At 45.9% G+C, this 14,511-nt stretch overlaps 1 long non-coding RNA gene across 1 annotated transcript; it reads right to left on the bottom strand.

The window, feature by feature from the left end:
* Nucleotides 1-4,811: 4,811 nt before the first annotated feature.
* Nucleotides 4,812-6,740, bottom strand: LOC310845591. The gene is made up of 3 exons (XR_014564852.1): nt 6,503-6,740; nt 5,959-6,024; nt 4,812-5,092 (listed from the first exon to the last, which is right to left on the bottom strand). It is a non-coding gene; the product is annotated as an uncharacterized lncRNA (long non-coding RNA).
* Nucleotides 6,741-14,511: the final 7,771 nt, after the last annotated feature.

The raw sequence follows: 14,511 nt of genomic DNA, 5'->3' as shown, positions 1-14,511 counted from the left end.
GCAGCATTATGTACAGAAGCGAAGCTTAGGAGCAAGACTTCCCATCAGGCCACAGTCATGTGTAGAATCATAGCATCCCATCAGTTTATCATTACTGAAACTTTTTCTTAATTAGGTGGCGTGGTGGCACTGTGGTCTAAGCTGCAGAGCCTAGGGCTTGCCGATCAGAAAGTTGACAGTTCAAATTCCCATGACGGGGTGAGCTCCCGTTGCTCGCTCCCTGCTCCTGCCAACCTAGCAGTTCAAAAGCATGTAAAAGTGCAAGTAGATAAATAGGTACCGCTCCGGCGGGAAAGTAAATGGCGTTTCCGTGCGCTGCTCTGGTTCGCCAGAAGCAGCTTAGTCATGCTGGCCACATGACCCAGAAAAACTGTCTGTGGAAGCGGACAAACACCGGCTCTCTCAGCCTGAAAGCAAGATGAGCACCGCAACCCCAGAGTCATCCGCGACTGGACATAATGGTCAGGGGTCCCTTTACCTTTACCTTTTACACTGTATAAATTAATAGAATTAATACCAAAAAGAATTAATACCAACATTGCTTTCTTGCATTTTCTTCTCTGGGTTTCATATAAATCTAATACAGATAAGTTCCTTTTTTCTGAATGAGCTCCATTTTATGCCTGTAGTGGAAAAAAGAGGCAGGGTGATTGGGAGTGGGGAGATGTGGCAGTTGATGAAAGCCACTATAAATTGCTGGGTTATAATTTTGTTAGGCCAGAGTGACACCAGACCTGAGCTGCTTTGCGAGGCTGGGATAGAAAAGCGCATGGCTGTTGCGTTCTTCACACATGCTTTGCCCCAGGACCCATTGACCTGGTAGCCCACCCCCATTCTATCAACCTATGCTGAGTAGCTCAGCCTGTGAGAGTAGAAACATTAGCCTTATCTCTCCAGTCTGACTGCTGGAATTTTGTCATCACTCATCAGCCCTATCTAGTGTCACACAGTACAACACACTTAATATGTTACATTTGCTGCTGTAGGGCAGAATCTCTAGATGTTATCCAACTCTTTCAAAAAGGAAGTATGTAAGAACTCAGAAATCACAATATTGTTCACATTGAATGTTTAACCTGCCGCCAAAATCTCTCATTAGAATCCAAAACACTTACCATGTTGTAGACAGCTTTGTTATTTGATCCATAATCAAAATATTTAAATTGGTGTGATTTAGTGACCTTGAAAGAAGGCAAAGACTTATACACAATTTGAAATCTGGTGCATGTTCAAAATGCAAAATCCTCTGAAAGATGAATAGTCAAATGAAAATTCAAAATGTAGGGATCTTGGTTATCAGAATTCCCACCCATCTACCCTTACATTTCCCCTTACTTTTTAGGAGGAAAAAAAGTGTGTCTTACGGAGCAAAAAATAAGGTATATTCTGCATGGCCAAAACCACAGGCAGGCAGATGTGGAGAGTCCAGGATGTAATTGTAGCTCTCTGTCCCAGTCAGCCACTCTGACCCTGACCTGTTTCTTGGGACAGCTTGGCCTTTTTACAGCTGGAGGCATTCAAACGAGCCTAAGGCTGCACCTGCACACAGCACAGCCATTTCTGCCAGCTGCACCTGCCACTAGGAGTGCAAGAGGAGCCCTGCTGGACCAGACCAAAGGCCTAGCTAGTCCAACACCCTGTTTCTTGCAGTGCCTAACAAGATGCTTATAAAAAAATAGGACATGAGGAATAGTGGCCTATCCTGCTGTCTTTCTCGAGTGAATAGCATTCAGAGAAACGTAGGCAGTATACAGCATAGCCATCATGAATAGAAACCATTAATATTTTTAATTTTCATGGATTTTTACAATCCCATTTTGCAAACATCTACATTTATAGCCAACTTCTGTGGTAGTGAATTGCATAGTTATACAATGCACACTATGAATAAGTACTTTCTTTTCTCTCCCTTACTCTCCCACTACTGAGATACATTGGAGACCTGGGTTCTAAGAAGTGTAACAGGAAGCAGGTGAAAGTAGTGATGAAAATGGTGGTGTGCTCCATGCATCGGTGAGTTTGTTCAGGTAGGTTGCAGATTCAGGCAACAGGGATGACCGCTACTTTCATGCGTAGCTGTTAAGCTTCCAGATACATTCTGGGACACAGAATATTAAAGAGGGTGGATCTTACTGTGATCTAATAAACCAAAGCTTGTGTTCTCATGTTCATAAAGCAGAATTGAGGAAGCTGTAGCCCTCCAGATATTGTTGGACTTCCATAATCCCTGCCTGTTGACCATGTTGCTGAGGCTGCTGGAAGTTGGAGTCCAAATTTGGAGTGCCATATATTCCCCTTATCTCTATACAGATAACACTCAGACTCCTACAGGCTGGAGCAGAAGAAGCGATGAGCAAATTCCGCCCCCTCCTTTCTGAAACATTGTCAGCAGATTCTTGCAATGGGAGGGGTGAAATATCCACACTAACTATCGTTGGCTGTTTACCAAAGCCAGATTAAATGTATTTACATCTACTAAATGGCAGTCTGGCCAGCATAGGCTCTGTTTATGTTCTCAGGATGTTTATTGCATGAAGCATATCCTACTACACTGTGGCCAGTATAAACAAGTCAGGGATCAATTAATTAAGCCCTTATTGGTAAACTTACTTGGGAGATCTGAAACCTTTTATCTCAAGTATCTTCTTGAAGATACGTCAAATAATACTACCCTGTCTGTCAAAGAGATTAATGTCTGCTTGCGGAGATAACAGCTCAGTCTCAGCGGAGATAACAGCCCAGCCTGTCTTTTACAGGATTTATTGAGTGCAAAAACTATGTACAGTGCAGGGGTTTCAAAAGCATGTCTGTCTCAATTGGTAGCAGAATCCGGAAGTGCCCCACACCTGTTCCCCCTCCAGCAGAGAAACCCTGAAATGCATATTACACTGCCTTGCATTTTTTAAAAAAATTAACCCACTTAGAGAGTTATATTAAGTGATATATGAAGTGATTTATTTCATTTCATTAAATAGCTATATAGCAGGCATGTCCAACAGGTAGATCATTGTATGTCTTTGGCTCCCCTAAAAAAAGCTCAACATCTTTGCCCTGCACCTGAAACCCTGAAAGGGGGTAGTTCACTGCCAGTTTTCAGCTCTGTGAGTAGATCGCAGTCTCTTGGAAGTTGGCCACCCCTGCTATATAGCATCCAAGGAAAACCTTTTCTTAAAATTGGGTGGCATATATACATTATAAATAATATCATCCTCACAACTAGTAATATCAAACATGCTTTCTTGCAATTTTGTTTCTGAGCTTCATCTAAATTAAATCTAGAAACATTAAGTTTTTTTCCTGAATGACATCCATTTTATGCCTGCAGTGGAAACAGAGGCAGAGTGGCAGGGGAATGCAGTGGGGGAGCCAGGGGCATGGCGCACATCCTGGGGGCGTGGCATGCATCCTGGGGGTGTGGCGCCCAGCACGGGGGGTGAGGTGGGGGTGGGCAGCTGCAATGGCAGCCCACTGGGATTGTGCCTCTGGGGGCGATGCACTCCCCCCACACCCCTGTTCCTCTGCCAGTGGAGGAATGAAAGCTTTTATGACACAGAGCTGCATCATAATTTTGCTAGGCATATTGTGAGGAACTTTAGCATGTGAGGGCAGAAACATCAGCTCAGCTCACATGTTTGGCAAATCATGTTGTGGTTACATCCTATATCCAGTTGCAGGACTGGTTCAAAGCACCCACCGCTGACGTGGGCTCTTAGTTAAAGCTGAGACTCTAACTGAAAGAGGTCAGCAGTTGTGATAGTAGGTAAAGCAATATCACAGAAAACCAGACCAAGGAGGAACTGAGATGGCTATGAAGAAAATGAAAAGTTTGGGCTGTGTGGTTTCAGCTGGACACCTTGGCCAAAAACAATGGGAATATGTCCCACAGAATGTGCTCGACTTTCTTTGATTATGACACATCGTGTTGAAGAGAAAAATGGTGAAGCCCTGGTCTCAGCAGAAGAAACAACCACCCAGCAGATACGTAAGCCATTGAGGAGTTTTTCTTAAGAGTTTTCCAGATTTATTGGCTTTCTAGATGAAAACAGTAACAAAAGAAATTCAGAAAATGGGATGGCTTCTGTAAATCCCTGGAAAATGGGAGCACTTGGAGGGTCTGAGACACAGCTTTTACAGCGTGTCCCAGGCTTCCCAACCCTTTGTAAGTATTAAGAAGCATTTCAGCTCAAACAATCTGCAAAGGTGATTTCTAGAAATGCAACTATTCTGTGGTTTCAAAAAGAACTACCTCATTGGTTTTTACCTGCAGTAATTGACAAATTGTACTCCACGTGCTTTTTTTAGTTTAGTTGGTGTTTGATTTTTAATTTCTGGATTCAAATCCAAGTTAGAGGTCTGCTGCCCAATCACTTTAGAGAATTAGGATCCTGTTCAATATGAGAATACAGCACCTAAACATCAACCACTAAATTCAGAGTATATTTCAATTTCCAGTTAATTTTTCGATTGCATTTTAAAGGAGGTGGGGGGATTTCAGATAGGGAGTTCCATAATTCTATAAAGAAGAGAAGCAAGTTTAATCTATAAAGCATGGTTACAAGATAGCACATCCTTATACAACCGCTTTGGTGCATCAAGACCCCAGATAAAATCCGTATGTTGCCATTCACGAATATTCTTATAGGAAACTAAATGAGGGATTCGAGGGAGCAGCCGTTCAATAGCCTCTGTGGTTACAATAATATCATGTCCACCACTCCACACAGCAGTTGGCACAGTAATGTCTTCTATCTTATAAAATGGGGGGGGGGGGTACTCTGTTGAGGAAAAGATCAGAAACATGAAAATGAGGTTCATCTTTCACATCTTTTTCTCATTTTTAAGACATCATTTGGGTCTTCAAATGTATTGGGTGTCTAACATCTGTTCCTTGTAAATCATTCTTTAACTTTCTGTTCAGTATCTAATTCTGTTCTCTGGACCAGCAAAATTATTTTTTTTAAAAAAAAGTAAGTTGGAATCATATAGTCATTTACACAGCACTAAATCCTGGTAGGCTTACTTTTTAGTAGAGCTGGATTAATCTGTCATTTATTGTTTTCCTAGTTTTTCATTTTTCCAGTTTGCACCATTTCTGCAACAATTTGCATTGGTTTTTTTGTATACATTTGCCTGCATATGTCATCTATTACGTGTATTGCTGCATGCAATTTTGCCCAATACATATTTCTGTTCTTCAGTTGCAAGTAATATACATATTTCTGCAAACATTTTTTTTGTAATATAATACAGGCAGCTCCCCACTTACACAGCAGTTATATTCCAGGCTTCCGCATGCATAAGGTAAATGCCCATAAGTGGGGAGCACCTTCAAAAGTTCTTCTAGCTCATGAGGATGACATGATCTTCAGGCTCTGGGACGGGTTGCACTGGAGAGGCAACTGCTTCCTCATTTATCAGCAAAGTGCTGCTTTGCCCTCAGCAAAGCACTGCTGCACATCCAGCTCTGGGGAAAGTCTCCTCACAAGCAGGAGACTTGTTGAGGCTGCTCAGCCAATATGCAGAAGTGCTCCCTCATGCATCAGCTGAACAAGCTCAACAAAGTCCCGCTGCACAGCTGTCTCAGATAGAGACCTTCAACTGAGCCCCAAAGCCAAAATCTAGAGGGGAATGGTAGCTCACTGGTAGAGCATCTGGTTTGTGTGAAGGTCCTAGGTCTCCCAGGTTCTCCAGATAGGGCTTGGAATCAGAGCTGCTGCCAATCAGTATAGACAGAGTTGAAATAGATAGATCAATAGTCTGCCTTGGCATAAGGCAGTTTTCTGTGTTCCTACTCATTAAATACCTGTACTTTCATAGACAAAACCATAATTTCAACCAGTTCTGTGTCTTTGGTATTATCCCACTCTTTCCCAAAGGAGAACTCAGAAATCATAACACGGTTCACACTGAATGTCTAACCTGCAACCAAAATGTCTCATTTGAATCCAAACCACTTACCATGTTGTAGACAGCTTTGTTCTTTGATCCATAATCGAAATACCTAAACTGGTTGGTTTTAGCAAACTAAAAATATGGAAAAGACAGTATGAAATTTGGAGAGTCACAAGAAAATTCAAACTCTAGGGATCTTGGTTAGCAGAATTCCCACCCATCCACCCTGGCCAATTAAAGCAGCAAAAGGTCAGATTCAGTAAAGGGCAGCTTCCTGAGTTCTTTCCACAAGATCCAAAGAATTGTTACAGCTCATGTTTGAATATTGAAGTATCTAGAACAGTGATGGCCAAACGTGGCCCTCCAGCTGTTTTGGGACTACAACTCCCATCATCCCTAGCTAATAGGACCAGTGGTCAGGGATGATGGGAATTGTAGTCCCAAAACAGCTAGAGGGCCAGGTTTGGCCATCACTGATCTAGAATATAACTTTTGAGTGGTCTGGTCATCTTGAAAACGACACTTTTACATGAGAAACTAAACAGGCAACTCGAAATGTCAGACTTTTAACTTCCAAGTTTTGAAATGCTGAGAAGATATTAGAACGTACCTGACTCTAGTGTGCAATATTTTTTACAGAAGTAAAATCGGGGTAAATTCCAAGATACACATCTACTCGACGCTGGCAGAATGATAGGAAAGAAAATGCTTCAAGAGTTTTCAAGCAACACCCACATTCACAAGGTCATGGCAATCAAGGCAGTACAGCATACAGACACTTTCATGCTGCACAAGGAAGCAGCGTTCTGATGAAGAGGTGTCTGGGTACCTAGATGGGAATCCCCCACCCATAGCACACTTCCCAGCCAGGCCACTGCGCCAGATCACACACACCCCCGGCCCAGCCGGATTGCACCCCCTGGCCTGGGGGTCACGCTCCCCATCCCTCCCTATGCATGGTTCACTACACCCATATGGGCGGTTCGTGCCACCCCAGGGGCTGGAGAGGCTTCCTCCGCCACTGAAGGTGGGAAGAAATATTGTCATTTGGAGCAAGTGGGGATGGAAGATCTACACCAGGAACAATGTGGGGAATCAATTTGATTATCCTTTACATATGGCAGAGAGAAGGGCATTCCACAGTGCAGGGGCAGAAAATGGATGTTTTGTTGCCACTACTCTCTAATACAGTGTGTTTGGAGGCTGAATCTGCTAACCCTGTGGAGCCTGTCACAGAAGGTGGTTGCCTCCCCTTCCCTCACAGATGGGACGGATCTTGATGTATTAATGATGCATAGGCTCGTCTCTGAAACACATTCCAATATGTTTTCTTTTTTACTCAGCTTTCAGTGCATGCAATCTGCCCTTTAAACATGCCCTTTCTACTGCAGGTCAAGCCTACCTCTCTTCTAATTCTCTAGGAAAAGAAATATTTCCTTGAAGTATTTTGTGGTTCTTGTGATACCGTTGTTCTCTTATTTAAGCTGGTTTAGGCTCTAACCGTTCTGCTTCAAGGCAGGAGAAAGTAAAATGATTAAGGACTCAAGGTAGATGCTTATAATATGGGGCTGGATATAAACACATCTATGAAGCATTTCAGTTAAATGTACTGTGAACTCATACAGGAAAATCCAGTTGGGAAAGAAAGGACTCCACAGTGTTACAGTGTTATATCACATATACAACGCCTATAAAAGCTTTTTCTTTACCAATCGAGCTGCGAAAGTTCTCATGAAAAGCATCCCTTCCATCCAAGCAACAATAGCCCCTTGTACTTACCTGAAATTCCAAAATTCTTCTTGGTCTACTGAGAAGTTTTGATGTCTTCTAGACCAGGTGGTTCCCCTGTTATTTAATATCCAGACATCATAATCAGCATCTGCTAGAACAAATCCCAGACTATTGCTGGGAAGATTTGAAATCCAGCTCCTGCCTTCACAAAAGTTACCAGGTACCAATAACGCAACTGACTTAGGCCCTGGAAAACAAAGAGAATATTAGATAGAGAATGGGCACTCACAGAGCACCAACATTTCCCACTGGTATCTAGCCCAAGGCCAAGCAGAGTAGGGTGCAGGGGGTACAAAGGAGGTGAGCCAGACATTTCCTATGACCTCAGAAAATGTTCCCATAGATTGTGTGAAGACTAGCAACAATGTTTTGTGTAAGCCTACATAAAATGCTGTGACACTTCTTTCGCCGCCCGCTTTCTCTTCTGCCAACATGTCCCTGCCTACTTTTCCCAAGTAATCCAGAGAGGCAGTGCTGAAGCATTAGCAAAAGGTAGCAGAAGTAGGTGAGGCGAGAAGGTGGGCAGGTCTTGCCTCTCCTGTGGGTGAAATGCTGTGTCTCTGAGGTGACTGCCATCTGTTGCTGAAGTTATCCGCCACACACTTTGATCAGAGGAGGGTGAAGCAGCTCATTGCCACCATTATCAACATGAACAGATGAAGAACTGGCTACATCTGATAAAATTATCATTGTGGGGCCTTTGCAACACTCTCCCTGCCACAATGTGAAGGTGATCCCATGACAGGAGAAGGATCTGGGATAATAGTTCACCACCACTTTATTGATTTCAGATGTAGGTAGACTTTGGTTCTGGCATTGGGTATTTATCCATCCCAGCCTCCAGTTGGGGGGCTGAAATTTTAAACAGGGTTGTTCTACCAAGGTGGCCATTCCAAAACCACTGCTGGATGTTCTATGAATTATCTGCCCCACACTTGCCTTCTGGACAGAGATTTCCACCTAGATCCCTCTAATGCACTAGGCACAGTCAGCTTTTATCCTGAGATCAGAATGAGACACTGGGACACCACTGCTGCTGCTGCACTGTGGGTTGGGGAAGGCCGCTCCCTCCTCGGGCTGATTCCACCAGGCCTAGGGGGCGGGGCCCAGACTGACTCACCACCGCCACAGCTTAAGAGGCCTCGTGAGGCACTGGGACACTGCTGCTGCTGCACCGTGGGGGTTGAGGAAGGCCGCTCCCTCCTGTAGGCCCACTCCACCAGGCCTAGGGGGCTGGGTCCACACTCACCACCGCTACCGTTTTAAGGACACTGGTGTTGCCGCAGCAAATGTTTAAAATGTTTTTATATATTTTAAAGTGTTTTATAGGGGTTTTTACTTTTTACTTTGTTGTACCACCATGAACGGTGGTTTTTATTGATGTATTTTTATTTTGTTCCGTTTTATTTTGGTTTGGGGTTGGATATTGAGTGGGGTGGGGATTTGTTTTGTTGGTACAATTGTTTTGGTTTGATTTGTTTTTCTATTTTGTAAATGGAGGTTGGTTTGAGGCTTGGGATTGCTACCGTAGTGGGGCGAGGGAGGTATGGCGGTGGGGATAGGTGCCATAGGCGAAGGGGGTCGAGATACGGATATGCTCGTACCCCTTCCAATCTGCGCCCCATCCCGAGGGATGAAGGTAGGGTGAGCAAGGATTACTCACCTCCGTCACTGGTGTTGCTCAATGCCAGGTCTATAGGCAACAAAACCGCCACCCTGCGAGACGTCTTCACCTCGCACGGGGTTGACCTGGCTTGTGTGACGGAGACCTGGGTGCGCGAAGGGGAAACTGTTACCTTACGAGAGATGGCGCCCCCGGATTTCTCCGTCCTCCACCATTCGCGGACTGTGGGCCGGGGGGGAGGGGTGACATTATTAATCCGAGAAGACTGTTCTTTCAGGGCTCTACCATCGCCATCGATCCCCGGCATTGAATGTGTTGGCCTGGTGTGGGGCTCCGAGGTGAGCTTGGCTGTCTGGCTGGTGTACCGGCCACCTAGCGCACCAGCAGCCACCCTGTCAGGCCTGCTGGAGGCGGTGGCCGGCTGGGCCTTGGAGTTCCCTAACCTATTGGTATTGGGGGACTTCAACATCCATGCTGATACCATTCCCTCCTCACAGGCTCTGGACCCGGTGTCTTCCATAGCGACACTAGGGCTCTCCCAGTTTGTTTCGGGCCCCACACATCAAGCAGGCCACGCGCTGGATTTGATCTTTGGCGCCGGTATAGATGTGATCATGTCTTCTTCGATGAAGGTGCCATGGTCTGATCACTACACACTGAAAGCCAGGATTGATTTTCCACCCCCACCCTGCTTAGGTGGCGAGCCAATTTGGGCTCGCCCGCAGAGGCTGATGGACCCTGATAGATTCCGTCAGGCCTTGCGGGACCCTGCTCCCCCTGGCGACTCATTGACTGAGCTTGTTGAGGGCTGGAATATCCAGTTCCTAGCAGCCATGGATGAGATCACACCTAGGTGCCCTCTGCAACCCCGCAGAAACCGGGCTCCCTGGTTTACTGAGGAGCTTTGGAAAATGAAGTGGGACCTCAGACGGCTAGAGCGAGTATGGCGGGGTGCCCGTGATGGAGCCTCAAGAACATCTTATAGGGTTTTTATGAAAACCTACGAGATGGCAGTGAAGGCCGCTAAGAAGTCCTCGGCCTCCATTGCCTCCGCTAGCTCTCGCCCGGCGCAATTATTTAGTATAATTAGGTCTTTAATGTCCCTTGAAGGACAGCCAAATTTAAATAACAATTCGACACACAGCTCTGAGGCATTTGCGAGCTTTTTTGTGGAGAAGGTCCTGTTGCTCCGCCATGACCTCCCTGCCAATTTGGATACAATAAAGGAACTGGAGGCCCCTCGACTGTCCTCGGGTCCAGTATTGGACCACTTTGACCGGATATCCCCAGCCGATGTGGACAGACTCCTCCAAGCTGGAAAGCCCACCACCTGTCCTCTTGACCCATGCCCGTCTTGGCTGATTAGAGCGTGTCCAGACGAAGTGCAGGCCCCCCTGGGTGATATCATCAATTTGTCCCTTGGCACCGGGATATTCCCAGGGGAACTGAAGGAGGCAGTGGTGCGTCCGCTCTTAAAGAAAACATCATTAGATCCTTTAGATCTATCCAATTACGCCCGGTTTCGAATCTTCCATTCCTGGGTAAGGTGATTGAGAGAGCGGTTGCTGAACAGCTTGGTAGGTTTCTGTATGAAACATCGGCTCTCGATTCATTCCAGTCCGGCTTCCGCACTGGTCATGGGACCGAGACGGCTCTGGTCGCCCGTGTGAAGAGAATCAGAACTTACAGGGTTAAACAGTTCTGAGTGACGTCTCACATTCTGAGGCGTGGCTAGATTCACAGAGGGGAGTGTTTCTCTGTGTGTTTTTTCCTTTCGCTTTTGCGGCGAGGCAGCAAGATGTGCGCTCTTTCGCCGGGCTGATTTATGATGTTTTTCTACACGATTAAAGACTGTTGGAGATAAGCAAGAAAGCTTGTGTGCAGTCTGATTTATTACACACACTTTGCAACAGTTTTCTACCGCTGCGACAACTCTGCTACAGGAAGCTGACGGAGAGCTATCCACGGGAGTCCAGTGGGGCGCAGGGAAGCGTGCCGGACTCCATCCAAAAGCCACAGCCCTAACAGATGATCGCTGCAGGCAGCTGGATCGAGGCGGGTCGGGGCTGCTGATTTTTCTAGACCTGTCAGCAGCCTTCGACATGGTCGATCACGAACTCCTGGACCACTGCCTTGCCGACGTGGGGATCCAGGGCACAGTCCTTCAATGTTTCACCATGCGTGCATGCGCAGAAGCTCTCTATACACCACGCTTGTGCATAGAAGCATTAAACTGCGCCGCGCACATACGCAGAATTCCAGTTGTTATTCTAAAGCAGCAATGCTGCAGCAAGCAAAGGCTCTAGCAGCTCAGTCTGCTGCTTGTGGCTGGAAAGCCAAACAGGAAGTATGTGACTGTTGCCATGAAAACGAAGGGGCAGTCCATTCTCCTTATTGAGCACAGGATGTGAGCTCAGTGTGTGTCATATGACCTGTACAGGATGTACGTGGGTGGAGTTTTTAGTTTCTCTCTGTTTGTTGAAGAGAGCAGACATCTTTTACTGTATGACTGCTAAAGACAGGAATAAAAGCATGTAGTTACATTTCTGTCTGTGTCTGATTCCCCTCCCTGGGGATATGCAGGGAGCAGGGAGGAGGAGAAGCAGTTGGTGTGTTTTTCTCACAGCCTGAGGAAAATCGCCGGAACAGACCTCATATGTTGTTCCTGCCGGGAGTCGCCGGAGGGAGGTCAAAGGAATTCAGCCGGTGCCTGAACAGATAGGCACATACCTCAGACTGGGCAAGAATTCCAACAGTGGTATCAGAGCTGATGGTTTCTACGATCCATGGAAGTCTGCAGAATGAGTGGCAGAGCTGCTGTATTCATTGCTCCGTGGAGGCCTGAGGTGAGAAAGCTGATTCTCTGCAGCCAGAAGCTGACCAGAAGAAGCTGAAAGCCAAGCAACGGAGCCCAGGTATGAGATTTTCGGGCTTGGAAGTGTGAATGCAGGTTGATTCATTCTCTGCTTCAAGGGAGCAAGGTTTGGGAAAAACAGCTCCGAGAGAGAAGAGCTCTGCATTCCAAACATTCCTGTGGTTAATCCTGTCCAAGGAAAGGAATGCTGTTGCTTAGCAACAAAGGCCAGTTTCACGAGAGGGCTGGAAGTCAGGCTTTGCCTCAGAGAGGCAAAAACAGCCTATGTTTTGACTTAGGCCCAAAGGAACTGTTGGAAAGGGACTTTCCAAAGCGGCCAGTGTTATAGCTGCTAGGTGCACAGAGTGTAAACAAGCCAGCTATTGGATTTTAGAGGCTTGTGTTTGAGAGTCAATGCAAGGACTCAAAATGGATGCCAAGAAGGGGGGAGGCCTGCCTTCTCCAAGCCTCCTGACCAGTGACAATTATGCATCTTGGTCTATTAAGATGAAGGCCTTGCTGCAGAATCAGAGACTGTTTGGGGTGATTGAGAACCCCATCCCTGCAGCACCAACGCGTGCTTGGGAGTCACAGGATGTGAAGGCCAGAACAGCTATAATTCTGTGCGTGTCAGACTCTCAGCTTATTCATATACAAGATTTACAGCACGCGAAAGATGTTTGGGACACGCTGAGAAGGACACATCAGAGAGATGCAGGTTCTTCAGTGTTGCTGTATTTTGAGAAGTTGACCAACCTGAGGCTTGCGCCTGATGGAGATGTTCAAGCGCACCTGACGGAAATGAAATTTCTGCGTCAACAGATGGTGGAACGCAATTTCCGTCTGCAGGAGGAAGTGTTTTGCTTCATGGTGATAAACAGCCTGAATCGGACTTACAAAACAGTTGCCAGTCAGCTGGGGTCTCTCCCAGCAGCTGATCTAACGTCGGACAGGGTCTTTGCCGTCGTTCTGAATGAACAGGACAGACTTGCCGCCCTGGAAGTCAAGGACAGGGGGAGACATGAACGGAGTTCTGACACCCCCACTGCTGAAGCTACTGGAGAAAACGCTGTAGCGTTAAACGTTGTCCGATGCTACAATTGTGGACAGACTGGGCATCTTCAGCGGTACTGCAAGAAGCCACGTCAGAACAAAGGAGCCAAGGGAAGCTCCACAAAGTCTGAGGCGTCAGACAAAGGTCACACCAAGCCAAAGGCAAAGACTGCAAAGGCTTTGATGTCGCTAAAAGCCACACCAGAAGTGGGGAATTCTTTCGTTTTGGACATGGGAGCGACAGTTCACATGACAGGACACAGAGGACTATTTTCGTCATTTAAGAAGCAAAGCTTCGCGGTACAACAGGCCAACGGTCAAGAGCTGGAAGCCACCGGAATTGGGACTGTGTATCTTGAAAGTCTGAACTTGACTATAAACAATGTATATTTGGTTCCAGAGTTGAAGTACAATCTGCTCAGCGTTTCGCAGATTGCCAAGAAGGGACTAAAACTGTCCTATGATGCTGAGAAATGCGAGATCTACAAAGATGGAGAGTTGTATCTTTCTGCCAAAGAGAAAGATGGACTGTATTTGTTGACTTTTGATCAAAGTGATTACATGGAATGTAATTCTTGTGATTCTAACATGATTTCTTTTGCAGGTGTAGCCAAGGAGAACACCAAGAAGGTGACCTCGAGGGTCGACAAGGCATTTCAGCGGGTGTATGCTGATGTGATTGGTCCTTTAGCACCATCTAGAGGCAATGCAAAGTATTACCTAATATGTGTTGATTCTTTTACAGGTTTTGTCTGGATTTATCTTTTGGAGACACCGCAAGAAGCCTTAGAAAGGTTTAAAGAGTTTTGTGACAAGGTTAAAAATATGCATGATGCTGACATAAATTGTTTTTGCACAGATGAGAAGCCAATTTTTCTTTCACAGGATTTCCAGAGGTTCCTGAAGAAGAAAGGGATAAGACACAAAATTGCTAGTTCCGAAGAAGCTTGGAACAGATGTGTCTGTGTTAGGGTGAACAAAGAATTGCAAAAGGGAATGGAAGCGCAATTGCTTAGTTCACATCTGCCACATGAGTACTGGGCTGAGTCGCTAATGTCATTTTGTTATACGTGGTTGAGAAAGTTTTCAAAAGAGTTGGGAAGTTCTCCTTTTGAGAAACTGTTCCACAGAAAACCTTCTGTTGCCCATTTCAAGGTGTTTGGGTCTCATGTGAGAACAGAAGCTCCAGGTGGAGTAAAGAATGCCAGAGGCATTTTTGTGGGTTATGAAAAGGGTCTCTACAGAGTAATTTTGTCTGAATCTGGAAAGGTGATTCTCACAAAATTCCTAGAGAGTG

This window comes from Podarcis gaigeae (genome assembly GCF_964106915.1).
Source record: "Podarcis gaigeae genome assembly, chromosome: 5".
Lineage (NCBI taxonomy): Eukaryota > Metazoa > Chordata > Lepidosauria > Squamata > Lacertidae > Podarcis > Podarcis gaigeae.
This window is presented reverse-complemented; position numbering and strand designations above follow the sequence as displayed.